General features: G+C 41.9%; 1 protein-coding gene across 1 annotated transcript in view; it reads left to right on the forward strand.

The window, feature by feature from the left end:
• The first annotated feature begins 12,291 nt into the window (after positions 1-12,291).
• Gm6351 (predicted gene 6351) overlaps positions 12,292-14,401 on the forward strand; it is a 60,471-nt gene continuing 58,361 nt past the window's right edge. The window contains exon 1 of the mRNA XM_030255005.1: positions 12,292-12,459. The gene's annotated coding sequence lies outside the window, so the exon portion shown is untranslated. The remainder of the gene's footprint in view (positions 12,460-14,401) is intronic.

Genomic DNA, 14,401 nt, shown 5'->3' on the forward strand with positions numbered 1-14,401 from the left:
GTAAATCTGCTTTTGACTTTTATGTCCTTTATTATCTTTTATTTTACCTGCGTTTGTATGTTGCCTGCACGTATGTTTGTGTGAAGGCATTGGAAGCCCTGGAACTGGAATCATAGACAGTTGTGAGCCATGATAAGTGTGTTATGGATGAACCCATGTCCTCTGCAAGCACATCCAATGCTCATAACTGCTTAGCTCTCTCTCCAGCTCCTACTATATGAATCTTAGGAAAACCACCAGAAAGAATCAGCTTGGCACATTGTCTAGAGCTGGTGGTACCAAATATGGGAGCTAGACAGGCTTAAGGCTCATACTACACAAGGAGGCAGAAACAAGATCCTATCTAGTTTGAGTCTAGCCTGGGGTATAGACTGGAAGTATTTCACCTAGACACCTTTAAATAATATGTACTGGGTTGAGCATCTCAATATCCAGACTTGAAATGTGAGATAGTACAAGTATCCAAGCTCTGAATGTTGGAGCTCTGGCACTCCGGATTGGGGAAGAGCAAGCAACATAGACGGGGACCTTGGCTCATTATAGTCACACTGGCCTAAGTTTGAAATCAGGTAAAATTATAGGTTAGCACCCCTCATTAGTTTCTAAGTTGCTCCCCAACAAAACCTGAGTCTAGCTCCAGTCTCTAGGCTAATCCACAACAATACCAGTTTCTAGGTTAAACCCTCAACAAGACCAGTGTCTAAAAGTTATTCCCCCCAACAAACCTGCACCTGCTGATTTTTTCTGGTTGTTTTCTTAAGATTCATATAATAGGAGCTGGAGAGATGGCTAAGCAGTTATGAGCATTGGATGTGCTTCCAGAGGACGTGGGTTCATTCACAGGTTGCAAGCTCACCCCTTGCCTAATGACCACCAATGCAGAGGGGAACAGAAGTTAAGTTTATGATATGACACCCAGCACAAGCAAATTATATTAAAGGCCACAGTCTCTTTCCAATTAGATGTTTGCACACATACTCTCTGCTTGCTGCTTACTAAAAAGCCTTGCCCCATAGACATTCAGGGCTCCCCTACTACCAAACAGTCCTGCATGATGAAGGTGCTTTGGGGGTCATGAGCTACCTAGAATAGAATAAAAACCCTACTGTGGATAGCATCCTACTGGCTCCTGGGTATGTGTTGGGGGATCACTAACATATACCTGGCACAACATTTTGGTGCATTGGTTGGGAAGTTTCCAATGACACCTAGGACTACTGATGTAGAGGGTCTTGAAGGTGGAAAACTAGTCTAGGTATTTGCATTTTATGTTTGTGACATTGTGTTAAACTTTCTGCTTTTTCCCTGTCTGAGTGCTGAATTTGTCAGAGCTTTCTGTGGGAGATCTACAGAGCAGAACAGAAGCCAGCTTGTGTGGAGATAAATGTTTCCAACCAAGCTGAGATAATTTATTTGTGTGGAACCTGGTGGCTTGTGTTGCCATGGTAATACTTCTAGGTTTGAGACATGCTGAGGAACCTGAGTGTCAGAAGTTTTCTGTGTGCTCTGACCAGGTGAGCACTTGCTCGTTGGAGCAAAAACTTGTGAATTGTGCAACAGCTAATTTGTCTGAATGTTAGAAACTTTCTGTGAGATCAAGAGTGTAAGGAAAACCTGTGTAAAGATAACTGACTCACGCTACGATGGTGATTTTTCCAGGTCTGAGGAAACATTTGTGCAGTACTGAGGGTTGCCATTTGTGTGTTAGCACCACTTTCTGGTTGGTTCTTGTTACTGAGGGCTGTATATTTTTTCTTCCAGATCTGAGTGGTGCCACTTCCACCTTCTGTGAGCAACACTTTCTGGTTGGTTCTTGTTATTTCCAGCTGCTGTATTTTTTTAAGTAGGACATGATTTTAAAGTTTTCAACTGTTAATATTCAACAAACATAATTATTTTAAGATATGTCTCATTTTTCATTTCTGAATTTATTAATTTGCATACTGTCACTGCACCCTCTGGTTAGTCTGGCTAAAAGTTTATCTATCTTGTTGATTTCCTCAAAGAACCAACTCCTAGTTTGGTTGATGCTTTGTATAGTTCTTTTTGTTTCTATTTGGTTGATTTCAGCCCTAAGTTTGATTATTTCCTGCCATCTACACTTCTTGGATGTATTTGCTGCTTTTCATTATGGAGATTTTAGGGGTGCTGTCAAGCTGTTAGTGTAAGCTCTTTTCATATACTTTTTGGAGGCATTTAGAGCTATGAGTTTTTCTCTTACCACTGATTTCATTGTGTCTCATGTGGTTTTGGTTTTTGTTGCTGGCTGACTGTTCACAATTGAGTGGCAGCACATCCCTCTCTGTGAGTGCCATCTTCTGGTTCATTCTTGTTACTACAGACTCTATTTTATTTATTTATTTATTTATTTATTTATTTTTCTAGTTTGATTGATTTTTGTTTCTGGTTCCTTTGTTCACTGACTATAAATGGTGTGACATCCTTCTGGGTACAAGGCCTTGAATTTGTTTTTGTGGTTTGTTATGGTGAGGATAGATGTATCTGGGTGCAGGGCCAGGAACCATCCTGAGCCTAGGTTTGGGTGGGCATGGGCTCAAATCCCCACCAATTTGTTTCTTTCTTGTGAATGTGCATTGCTTCTGGTTATATTTCCTTCCTACCTAATAAGGAGAGATGATTGGATTTGTGTTTGCGGTGTTATAAAGAGGTGTTTTTCAAAAGTATTAAGTTCTGGTCATTCTTGTTACTGCCCTGTAGAGAGTGAAGTTTTTGTGGTTTTGTGTGTTGTATTTGTGGTTTTTGATACAAAATGACTGACTTTGATGAGATAACTTTGACTGGTGACTTTGACAGGTGACTTTGACAAAGTGACTATTTTTTTTTACTTTGATTGACGTATTAATATGAGACAGATTACCTTTATCATATTCTACAGGGTGTATTCTACAGGTTCCCTCCACCACAGAAGGGGCCAGGAACCAGCTTCCTGGCCCCACAGGGGAGCCTTCCACAGTGTGCTTGCTTTCCCCTTATTTGCCCAGATTGGGATTTTTTAACACCATTGAAGGAAGGGAGAGGCTCTTGGTCTACCATAGGCTCTACTGGAAGGTCTCAATGCAGCCACAAATGGACCCCAAATTTGGCCATAGTGTATGATATTAGACAGTAAAAGACTTTTAGAGAGGGTCATAGAAGCATTTCAACAATATACATCCATGTACCCTAAATTATTAGAAGCCAAGACAGCAATCACTCTAGCTTTTACCAGAAGACCATAAGAGATGCCAAAAACAAATAGCCTGAGAAAAAGAAGGCAAGGAGGCCCTAAAGATCAAAAGCACCCTCTCCGTAAGCCCAGGGTAAACTTAAAGTCAAAGGAAAAGCCACTAGCTTTTTGTTGATAGTTAATAAGTTTCAACATTTTGTCTTCTAAAGGCTGAAGATAAAGTTTCTTCATCTGTATAAATGACTTTCTTGTGACAACAGAAGTAATAAAAAATCCAGGACCTCTTAGAGACCTTGACAAGCTTGGACTATTAAGCCTCCACTAAAATGGATTTACCCTGTCAGCTACAGGTTAGCTCCCTAGAACTGGGGATACATATTCAAAATTTGGGCCTTCTATTAGCCAATGGCTAATGTGTCACCAACTGGCAGAAGCTGGAACCTGCCCTGTTTACACATCAGTACAGAAACAACCTCCTGGTTAAAGAAGATGGCAGAATGACTCCTTACCAGCCTCTTTTCTTGAGTGCCCCAGGATAACTTTTCAGGTAGCCTGTTGCCTGATCCTTACCACAGTGGTTGGGCCTCTGCATGACTGCTCAGATGGATGCAGTGATGGCATTGTTCACCAATGGCAACAGCCTCATTCCAGATATACAGAGGTATGCTGGAACAGCAGTTGTCTCAGACACCAAGATCATATGGAAAGAGCCACTCCTGGCAGGAATTTCAGCCCAGAAGTTTGAACTAGCAACTCTGACCAATGCTTTAGAGCTGAGAAAAGACAAGAGACCCAGACGGCCAGGGTGCCTTTGCTACTGCTCATTGCTGTAGGCCTATTTATAAGAGAGAGGCCTACTCACCACCCCAGGAAGGATTATCAAAAATATAGAGGATATCCTCTTCATACTAAGGCTTCTATAGGAGCCTAAAAAGCTGGCCATCATTCACTGTCAATGACTAGATTCCAACCAGTGGGAAAGAAGTCAGCCCAGTGAATGACCCTAGAATTTGGACTTCTCATGTCCTTGATTTCACTAGACCCAGGAGATCCCACACACTCTGACCAGTCAGAAGATGTGATCTAGGCCAAAACTGGCCCATGTCTCAGTGTCATAATTAATGATAGAGGATGCCAATTTGAAACCAGCTGACATTGTTAAGAACTATGAGGCCTGTCAATTAACTAATGTGGTTGACAATGAGAAAGACCCTGATACTCAATATCACATCACCAAGCCAAGAGTCTATCAGGGAATGGACTCTACAGAAATAAAACCAAATAAATCCGGGTACAAACATTTGCTGATATTTATAGATATCTTACCAGGATAGATTGAGACTTTCCCAATTAACATGAAACTATACAGATGGTAACAAAGAAATTCTTCCAAGATATATATTTTTTAAGTTTATAGGGTCAGATAATGGACCTACATTTGTGTCCCAGGTAAGTTAGAGATTAGCTAATATTCTGGGGATTGACTGGAAATTTCATGTGCTTATAGACACCAGAGATCACGTCAGGTAGAGAACATAAATAGAACCCCAAACTAAACTAACTAAATTGACCTTAAAGACTGATGGTGACTGGGTGACACTTCTCCCCTTCATCCTTATAGAGTATAGAACTTCCTGTACCTGATAGGGCTTCCCCCTTTGGAAATTATGTTTAGTTCACTTATTGACAGAAATTATTACAAAAACAGATGATTGCTAATTGTTACACAATTTAAAGTGTGTCCAATGGGTACATAAATGTGTTTGGCTTAACCTTTATGCTTCCCATAAAACATGACCACCTCTAGAGTTCCACCAACTTTACCCAGAGATTGTACCTTGGTCAAGAGACACTGCCAGAGCTTCCCTAAAAGGGTCCCTGTGCTACAGAGTTGGAGCACGGATTCACCAAGCATTTGTTTGCACTTGAAGAAGACCCTGGCCAGCAGGAGGAGAATTCAGCCTCAAAACTCTTTCCTATCTCCCACAAATGGGTCCCTACCCATGCCCCAGGGACACCAAAAAGACATAACCCTATTACTGATTTCATGAAGCTTCAGAAAGTTCCATGATTGAGATTTCTAGTCACAAGAGAAAGGGGGATGAGAGGCCAAATATTTTAAGTTCAGACTCCATTTTAGAGAACCTGACCTAAGTTTGAACTCAGGTAAACTTATGTTACCTGGCATTAGTTTCCAAGTTGCCCTCAACAAAACCTGAGTCTAGCTTCCATCTCTAGGCTAATTCCCAACAAGAACAGAGTTTTCAGGTTACACCCTCAACAAGGCCAGTGTCTCCAGTTCATTCCCCCCAAAATCCTGAACCCCAGGTTATAAGCCCACACTTTGCCTAACAACCACCAGTGCAGAGTGAAACAGAAGGTTTATGTGTGATATGACTCCAAGTACCAGCCAATTATGTTAAAGGCCACAGTAGCTTTTCAATTAGATGCTTGCACATGTACTCCTGCTTACTGCTTACTATTAGAGCCTTGCCCCAATAGACATTAGGCCCTCAACCACCACTAAAACAGTTCTGCATGATGGAAGTTAGTTGGGGGTGAAGGAGGGGCCAAACTAGATTGAATAGAATAATGGCCCAGCTGTGAGTTTTATCAGATCAGCTCCTGTGTGTCCATTGGGGGACCACTAACATTTCCCTGGCAAAACAGTACAAGCTCTGAATATCAGAGCTGTGACACTCAGGATTGTGGGAGAGCAAGCACCCATGACAGGGTCTGTCACTCATTAAAGCCAGCCATAGCTTTCTTCTATCCTACAGGGTTCTCAAGCACAAAATCCACAAAGATCTGTGCCGAGATATTTCACCAATCAAGATTTAGGGTTAAAGGATTCCTAAAAGAACATGTCTTTGTTATACAGCTGTCCTGCTCCATGGGTTGGAGTATTGAACTGTAGCATGGGACTCCAGAATGGGACTTTCTAACCTTTATATCTTAACTTGCCAACCAGGATGTCAGTTACCCACATACATGTACGTGTCTCCATCTGCCAAGTAAGATGTTAGTTGCCAGGAAGGTCCAGGGGAACTTACACTAAACTGAACCACTACTCAAAATGGAAATCTTATCCCAAATAGTTTTTTATATCAGTATGAGTGCTTCTCTTATGTTGGGGTCCATCCCAGGGCAAGCTTACAAAGGAAAGTACTATAAATCTTATACATAAGTGCATGAAGTGCTGTTGGGTGGTTGGTTTGGGTTCTAGTTTATTGTGGGTAACTATACAAAACAGATCTACTGACTTCTATCATGATCCATTTCTATTGGCACAGTACATAACAGAATATGTAATTGATTTGGGGATTAGAAAGTTTCCTAGTGGGAGCAGGAACATATGAGAAAGTTTCCTTATACTTGGCAGACAGGAAACAGTTACCTAGGCCTTAAATTCCATCTAGGCCTTCATATTTTACTTGGGTGTGAGGAATGTGTTGGTGTGTTGGCAGAGGACTTTACATGTAGACTTGGGAGCACTAGAACCTGTAGTGGTTTCTCTCCTTACACCTGTGGTCCCATTGTTGCATTCAGGCTTGGTAGGAAGTACCATTGATCACTGAGCCATCTCACAGCCTACTAAGATCTCTTAAAGTTGTTGTTTTTTTTTTTTTAGAAAACATTTACTTTTCATTTTTTGTTTTTACACTTTTGAGACAGGCATTCTGTTTAACAGGACTGGCTGTCCCAGATCTCACTTGGTAGACCAGGCTAGCTCAAACTCAGAGGTCCACCTACTTCTGCCTCGCAAATGCTGGAATTAAAGGCCTGTAGTAGCACCTCCCAGCTAAATTAGATTTTTGTGTTGTTTGGTTTGGTTTGGTTTTTGAGAGTGTATTTCTCTATTTTAGAGTTCCCCCGTCTCACATTTCCTTCTGTAGATCGGTCTGGGCTCTAAAGGTCCACCTCCTTCTGTCTGTAGGAAGCTGGGATTAGAATTATGTGCCAGCCCAGCCAGCTCTAGTTAAATTCTAAAACAGATGCTTACTCCATAGGCTTCACTAGTTAATAAATATCTACTTACATAAGGCTAGTCTCAAACTCATCGAACCCAGGCTACCTTTGCCTCCAGATTTGAGAGATTAAAGGGGTTTGCCACTGTTCTACTTACAGATTTATTTTTATTAATGACTTGTTCTCTTTGTTTTGGTGTTTTCCCTGAATATATGAATGTGCACCACATGTATGCCAAGAAAGTGCCCAAGAAGGTCAGAAGTAGGCTTCAGATTTCAAAAAACTGGAGTCACGTCATCAAGTAGGTGCTGGGAATAGAAGATTAACAGGTGCTCATTATTGGGCAGCTAACTCCACAGCACCGATCCCACACCTGATTTCATCTTGAGCAAGCATGCTGGCCTGATCCTTCCTGGCACATTATCTGTTTTCTGTCTGCTAAGGGTAGCATCTCTCTCAGACCCACCGTTTTCTGATTGTGTTTGGCTCTTTTAAGAAGTGGGCCCAATTATAAGGCTCAGGCTCTCCTTCTCTTAACAATATGGCTGAGGATGGCCTTGAATTGATCCTCTTGCTTCCAACTTTTGAATTGTGATGTTCTAGGCATGGCCATATTGTTTGCTGCATGTGGTGCTGGAGAGAGGACTTCCTGTATGCTGGATAACTCTTTACAAACTGAATACACACCCAGAATCCTGGGACAATGTTAATGGAATCAAGCCTTGCCCCGTCCTCTAACTTTTGTGTAGGTATTACTGAAGTTTATTGCAAAAGCATCTAATTCAGTCCTTGAGCTCCAGAACATATTCCTGACTATTAAAAAATTGTTTTTCTCAAATCAAGTGACAGTAATATCTATGAATTATTTTTTTGTCTATTATCAGCAACAGACTAAACACTGTTCTGAGGCAAATCAGACTGATTTAATCATATGAACAACATTCACCCAGGTACAGTGATTCAAAACAGTAGTACTAGCAGGAAAAAGGATGCTGAGGCAGGAGGATTGCTAGAACTTAGATTTATAAAACCATAGCTTCAGAGCAAGACACAGACCTGTCATATCAAACTCAAAACTACATAATAATTAAGCAAATGAAGGAAAAATATCACAAATTAAGTGATGTGATGTTAATTAATAAGTGAAATGTTTGAGGGGTGGGGCAATATGGAGATATACTCACAATGAGCTCTGAATCAATCCGTGTAATGGATGTTATGAATACAATTTAAAGGGTGGAGTTTAAAGATCTAATTCAATTCCAGTTTGTGTTTGGAGGCATGGCTGCAACAGGGAGGAGTAGGCAGAGAATTTTATAAAGGCTTCAGTGGAGACATAGATAATATTCAGAGACCTGGAGCCTGGATAGCTGCCTGGTTCGTCTGAGACTCAGAGACCGATCTGCAGTGCTTACAATAGGCATGTCATGATTTTCCCTTGAGTCATGCAGTTTGAAGTAGAGAAATTTAGACTCCAGGATAGGATTCCAAATTTTAATTTCCATCTCTTTAGAAGAACACATTGAAGATGTTGGCTTTCATTCCAAATAAAGTTTTAGCCTCATCACCAATATATTTCTATGATAGCATATATATTTCATTGGTGTTCTCCATATAAGTTTTTGGGACAAGTATGCTCTATGTTGTTAACCATGTGAGTCTTGGTAAGGTAGAAATCAGATCATTATGACTAACATGTTCCCTCCTGTTTCCTTTCACTGAAGTAATTGTCTTTATTTGTTTTTGTGAGACCCTTACTCACATTGTAGACCATGCATCTTTGATCTCCTTCCATTCCCAATAGCTAGAATGAAACTTGCGTGTTACTCATGTGTCTTTGCATCATTTAAACAAAGTTTTCTTTTTTGGATATGATATGCTTTTGCGACCCAGGAATGCCTGAAAATTGTAGAAACTCATTGTCATCAACCTGCTTACGGGAATTCAATACTGATCCTCAACACAGGATGTATTTTTTGTTTTATTGTATGTTAGCTTGTTTGGTTTGGTTTTATTGATTTTGTTGGTTGGTTGCTTTGTTTTTTTTCTTATTTTACGTTTTTTCTTTTTCTTTATTAATAAATTTAATATTCCTTAAATTCTTTATTTACAGTACAGTCCTTATCCCAATCCTGGTCTGAGCTCTTATTGTTCCTCATCCCATAACTCCTCGCCATTTTTTTCCTTTTTTTATTGACCATTTTATTAATTTCTCATTTTCGGGGATGTTTTCTTTAGTTCCATTTCAAATTTTATCCATCCCCTTTCCCAGTTTTCCTCCCTCCAGGAAACACCCTATCATATCCTCCCTCCCCCTGCTTCTGTGAGGGTGTTCCTCTACCCAGCCACCCACTCCCACCTCCTTGCCATTGATTCCCCAGAGGCCATCCTCTGCTACATATGCAGCTGGAGTTTTCTCCCTTCCAGTTTTCACCTCCACACCCCCTTCCATTCTCTTCCCCTTTACCTCTAAGAGGGTGTACCCTACCCACTCACTCCAGTCTCATCCCCACCAGCATCCCCCTTAACTGGGGAAACAAGCCTCCAAAGGACAAAGGGTTCCTCTCACATTGATGCAAGATAAAGCAATCCTTTGTTACATATGTATCACGAACCATAGACCAATTCATGTATACTCTTTGGCTGGTGACTTAGTCCCTGGGAAATCTGAGGAGTCCAGTCAGTTGATGTTGTTTGCTTCCTAAGGGTTACAATCCCTTTCAGCTCCTTTAGTCCTTCCAGATCTACTTCATTAGGGTCCCCAAGGTCAATCCATTAGCTGGATGTGAGTGTCTGCAATTGTCTTAGATAGATGCTGACATAGCCCCTCATAGGACAGCCATATCTTGGCATCAGCAACAGTCTTGGGGTTTCCTGTCTGCTAATTGAATAGATCCCAAGATCCCAGTCTCTGGATGGCCTTTCTTTCAATCTCTGCTCTATTTTTTGTAACTATTTTTCATTTAGACAGGAACAATTCAGGGTTAAATTTTTATGTTTTGTTTTGTTTTGATTTTCGAGAGAGGGTTTTTTTCCAATTTTTTTAAATTAGGTATTTACTTCATTTACATTTCAAATACTATCCTAAAAGTCCTCTATACCCTCCCTCCACCCTGTTCCCCTACCCACACACTCCCACTGCTTGGAACTGGTGTTTCCCCTGTACTGGGGCATATAAAGTTTTCAAGATCAAGAGGCCTCTCTTCCCAATGATGGCCAACTAGGCCATCTTCTGATACATATGCAGCTAGAGACAAAAGTTCTGGGGGCACTGGTTAGTTCATATTGTTGTTCCACCTATAGGATTGCAGACACCTTCAGCTCCTTGGATACTTTCTCTAGCTCCTCCATTGGGGGCCCTATGTTCCATCCAATAGCTGACTGTGAGAATCCAATTCTGTGTTAGTCAGGCACTGGAATAGCCTCACAAGAGACAGCTATATCATGGTCCTTTCAGCAAAATCTTGCTGGCATATGCAATAGTGTCTGCGTTTGGTGTCTGATTATGGGATGGACCTCCAGGTGGGGCAGTCACTGGATGGTCCATCCTTTCATCTCAGCTCCATAACTCCTTCCATGGGTGTTTTGTTCCCAATTCTAAGAAGGGGCAAAGTATCCACACTTTGGTCGTTGTTCTTCTTGAGTTTCATGTGTTTCACAAATTGTGTCTTGGGTATTCTAAGTTTCTGGGCTAATATCCACTTACCACTGAGTACATATCACGTGAGTTATTTGTGATTGTGTTACCTCACTCTGGATGATGCCCTCCAGATCCATCCATTTGACTAGGAATTTCATAAATTTATTGTTTTTAATAGCTGAGTACTCCGTTCTGTAAATATACTACATATTCTGTATCCATTCTTCTATTGAGGGACATCTGGGTTCTTTCCAGCTTCTGGCTATTATAAATAAAGTTGCTATGAACATAGTGGAGCATGTGTTCTTATTGCTAGTTGGAACATCTTCTGGATATATGCCCAGGAGGGGTATTACTGGATCCTCCGATAGTACTATGTCCAATTTTCTGAGGAACCACCAGACTGATTTCCAGAGTGGTTGTACAAGTTTGCAATCCCACCAACAATGGAGGAGTGTTCCTCTTTCTCCACATCCTTTCCAGCATCTACTGTCACATGAATTTTTTACCTTAGCCATTCTGACTGTTGTGACGTGGCATCTCAGGTTTGTTTTGATTTGCTATTCCCTGATGATTAAGGATGTTGAGCATTTTTTCAAGAGATGGGGTTTCTCTGTATAGCCCTGGCTGTCCTGGAACTCACTTTGTAGACTAGGCTGGCTTCGAACTCAGAAACCCACCTGCCTCTGCCTCTCAAGTGCTGGGATTAAAGGTGTGTGCCACCACTGCCCAGCTCAGGGTTAAAATTTCGAGATGGCTGACTGGCTGCTTCGCTCAACTGAGAGCCATGCCTATGCACTGTGGGTAGTCTCTTAAGGTTCTATCTCTCCTTTGCTCCTTATTTCAGCTAGGGACATGTTGGGAACAAAAAAAATTGGGGGGGGGCAGAGGAAGGCCCTGGGAGGAGGGGGAAGGGAAAAGGGGCCCATATCTGGCCAGAGTTCCTATACTCTGGGCAGGTGGATGCAGGCACTGGAGGGCTGCTGGACACTTTCCACTTGGCCCTGGGTGAGCATAGCTTCTGTCCCAGTTAGCAGGGGATGGAGAAGGGGCAGCCCCTGATCTGAGAACCCCAAGGCCACACCCTGTAGCCCCAGGGTTAGGAGAGCGAGGAATAAGGGAAGAGGTTCCCAACACTGACCAGAGTGCACAGTGGATCTTGATGGAGCAGAGACTCTCTCTGGTTTAAGAGCTTTATTATAGAAATGCAGGGAGAGAGAAGGGAGAGAGAGAGAGAGAGAGAGAGAGAGAGAGAGAGCGAGCAAGAGAGAGAGAGAGGAGAGAAAGAGGGAGAGAGAAGAGGAGAGAAGACAAAGAGAGGGGAGAGAGAGGGTGAGAATGAAGGGTAAGAAGTAAGAGCATAAGAGTAAGAGAGAGTGAGTTGTGGGCTGAACACCTCTTTTATGGTCTTTACTGTTGCTAGGTAACTGTGTAGGAGTTGAGCATGAAGGTCAGAAGCTTGGGCCATTGTCTATGTCACTACTGACCATGCTTCTCTTGTGGGGGCTGTGGTGGGCGGTAACTTAGGGAGGGGTCAGAGTTCCAGGACCATGAGGGAATGCCTAACATGTCATGAAGGTGAATTATGACCATCGGGGTTCAGACCTCAGCTCAACTGGATACTAGCCTGCAATTTCCCACAGTGACATCCTCATTGAGTCCTGTGAGTCTCTCCCATTTTTCTATCTACCTTTCATTCACTTGCTTTTTTTTTCTTTTTTTATTGTTTTTTATTAGGTATTTTCCTCATTTACATTTCCAATGCTATCCCAAAAGTCCCCCATACCCTCTCTCGCACTCCCCTTATCATCCACTCCCACTTTTTGAACCTGGCGTTCCCCTGTACTGGGGCATATAAAGTTTGTCCAATGGGCCTCTCTTTCCAGTGATGGCCGACTAGGCCATGTTTTGATACATATGCAGCTAGAGACAAGAGCTCCGGGGTACTGGTTAGTTTATAATGTTGTTCCACCTATAGTGTTGCAAATCCCTTTAGCTCCTTGGGTACTTTCTCTAGCTCCTCCATTGGGGGCCCTGTAATCCATCCCATAGCTGACTGTGAGCATCCACTTATGTGTTTGCTAGGCCCGGCATAGTCTCACAAGAGACAGCTATATCAGGGTCATTTCCACAAAATCTTGCTAGTGTATACAATGGTGTCAGCCTTTGCAGGCTGATTATGGGATGGGTCCCTGGATATGGCAGTCTCAAGATGGTCCATCCTTTTGTCTCAGCTCCAATCTTTGTCTCTGTAACTCCTTCCATGGGTGTTTTGTTACCAATTCTAATAAGGGGCAAAGTGTCCACACTTTGGTCTTTCTTCTTCTTGAGTTTCATGTATTTTGCAAATTGTAACTTATATCTTGGGTATTCTAAGTTTCTGGGATAATATCCATATATCAGTGAGTACATATCATTTGAGTTCTTTTGTGATTGGGTTACCTCACTCAGGATAATGCCATCCAGGTCCAACCATTTGCCTAGGAATTTCATAAATTCATTCTTTTTAATAGCTGAGTAGTAGTCCATTGTGTAAATGTACCACAATTTTTTTATCCATTCCTCTGTTGAGGGACATCTGGGTTATTTCCAGTTCGGGCTATTATAAATAGGTCTGCTATGAACATAGTGGAGCATGTGTCTTTCTTACTAGTTGGAATATCTTCTGCCGAGAGATTAATTCGTCAGATGAACACAGATTCTGACTCTTCTCTTAAGTATCATTCTGAAGACTAAAATTCCTCTTGTGCTTAAAATTCAGCTGGGAATGAATGCTCCCAGAAGAGCTCTTTTCCTGCTACTCTCTGGGCCTGCTACCCAACAGGAGGCTAGAGATTAACCTCAGCTTTACTATTTACATTTAAATAAAGTACCTGGACTTTCCCAAAAGAATTTCTGCTTTCCTACTTTCTCACTGTCCAGATTTTGTTTTTCAAGCAGGTTAATCAACATTCTCCAGCCAGATCAGCAGATGTACATCCCCGCCCCCTAGAGCGCACAGGTGGCAGCTGTTACTTCAGTCCCAGGACATTACAGCACGTGGCTTTCAGTCTAAGTTAAAAATTAGGTTTACCAAGAGGGCTAGAAAAGTAGATATTTCTAATATTAATAGAGATTAGTTTTTATTTTGATAGATGGGTTTAGTCCCTTAGCTGACCTCTGGCTTTTCACCCTTCCTGTTTCTGCAAGGTGTCCTTAGTTCCTCAGGCTGTGGAAAATACAGGGATGAGGAGAAACGACTTCCAGCTCCTATTTTAGCCACAAATCGTGGTGTTACTAATAACATAATTCTTGCCTAGGCCTTGCTGAATCTGAGGTTGATAATTCTCCTTTAGGAGCTACACAGTACTCAGAACTGTGCATACTATTTCGTAATCATACGAATATAGTATGGGTATCGCTTGGTGCAGAGAACTACTGCAGGGACAAGTCCAGCTTGACCATTTCTGATTTTCCTGTGGGTTATACCCGGTTTAAAAAGGAGGTTGATATCTAATAAACAAAAAATATCTATGGCTCTACCTCCCCTCCCCAAAACATACCAAGAGCCACAGGTGTGGGTCGTGACAGCACCCATGGGAGGAATCCTGTCAATGTCCACCCAA

Source organism: Mus musculus, chromosome 5 (genome assembly GCF_000001635.26).
Source record: "Mus musculus strain C57BL/6J chromosome 5, GRCm38.p6 C57BL/6J".
NCBI classification, from domain to species: domain Eukaryota; kingdom Metazoa; phylum Chordata; class Mammalia; order Rodentia; family Muridae; genus Mus; species Mus musculus.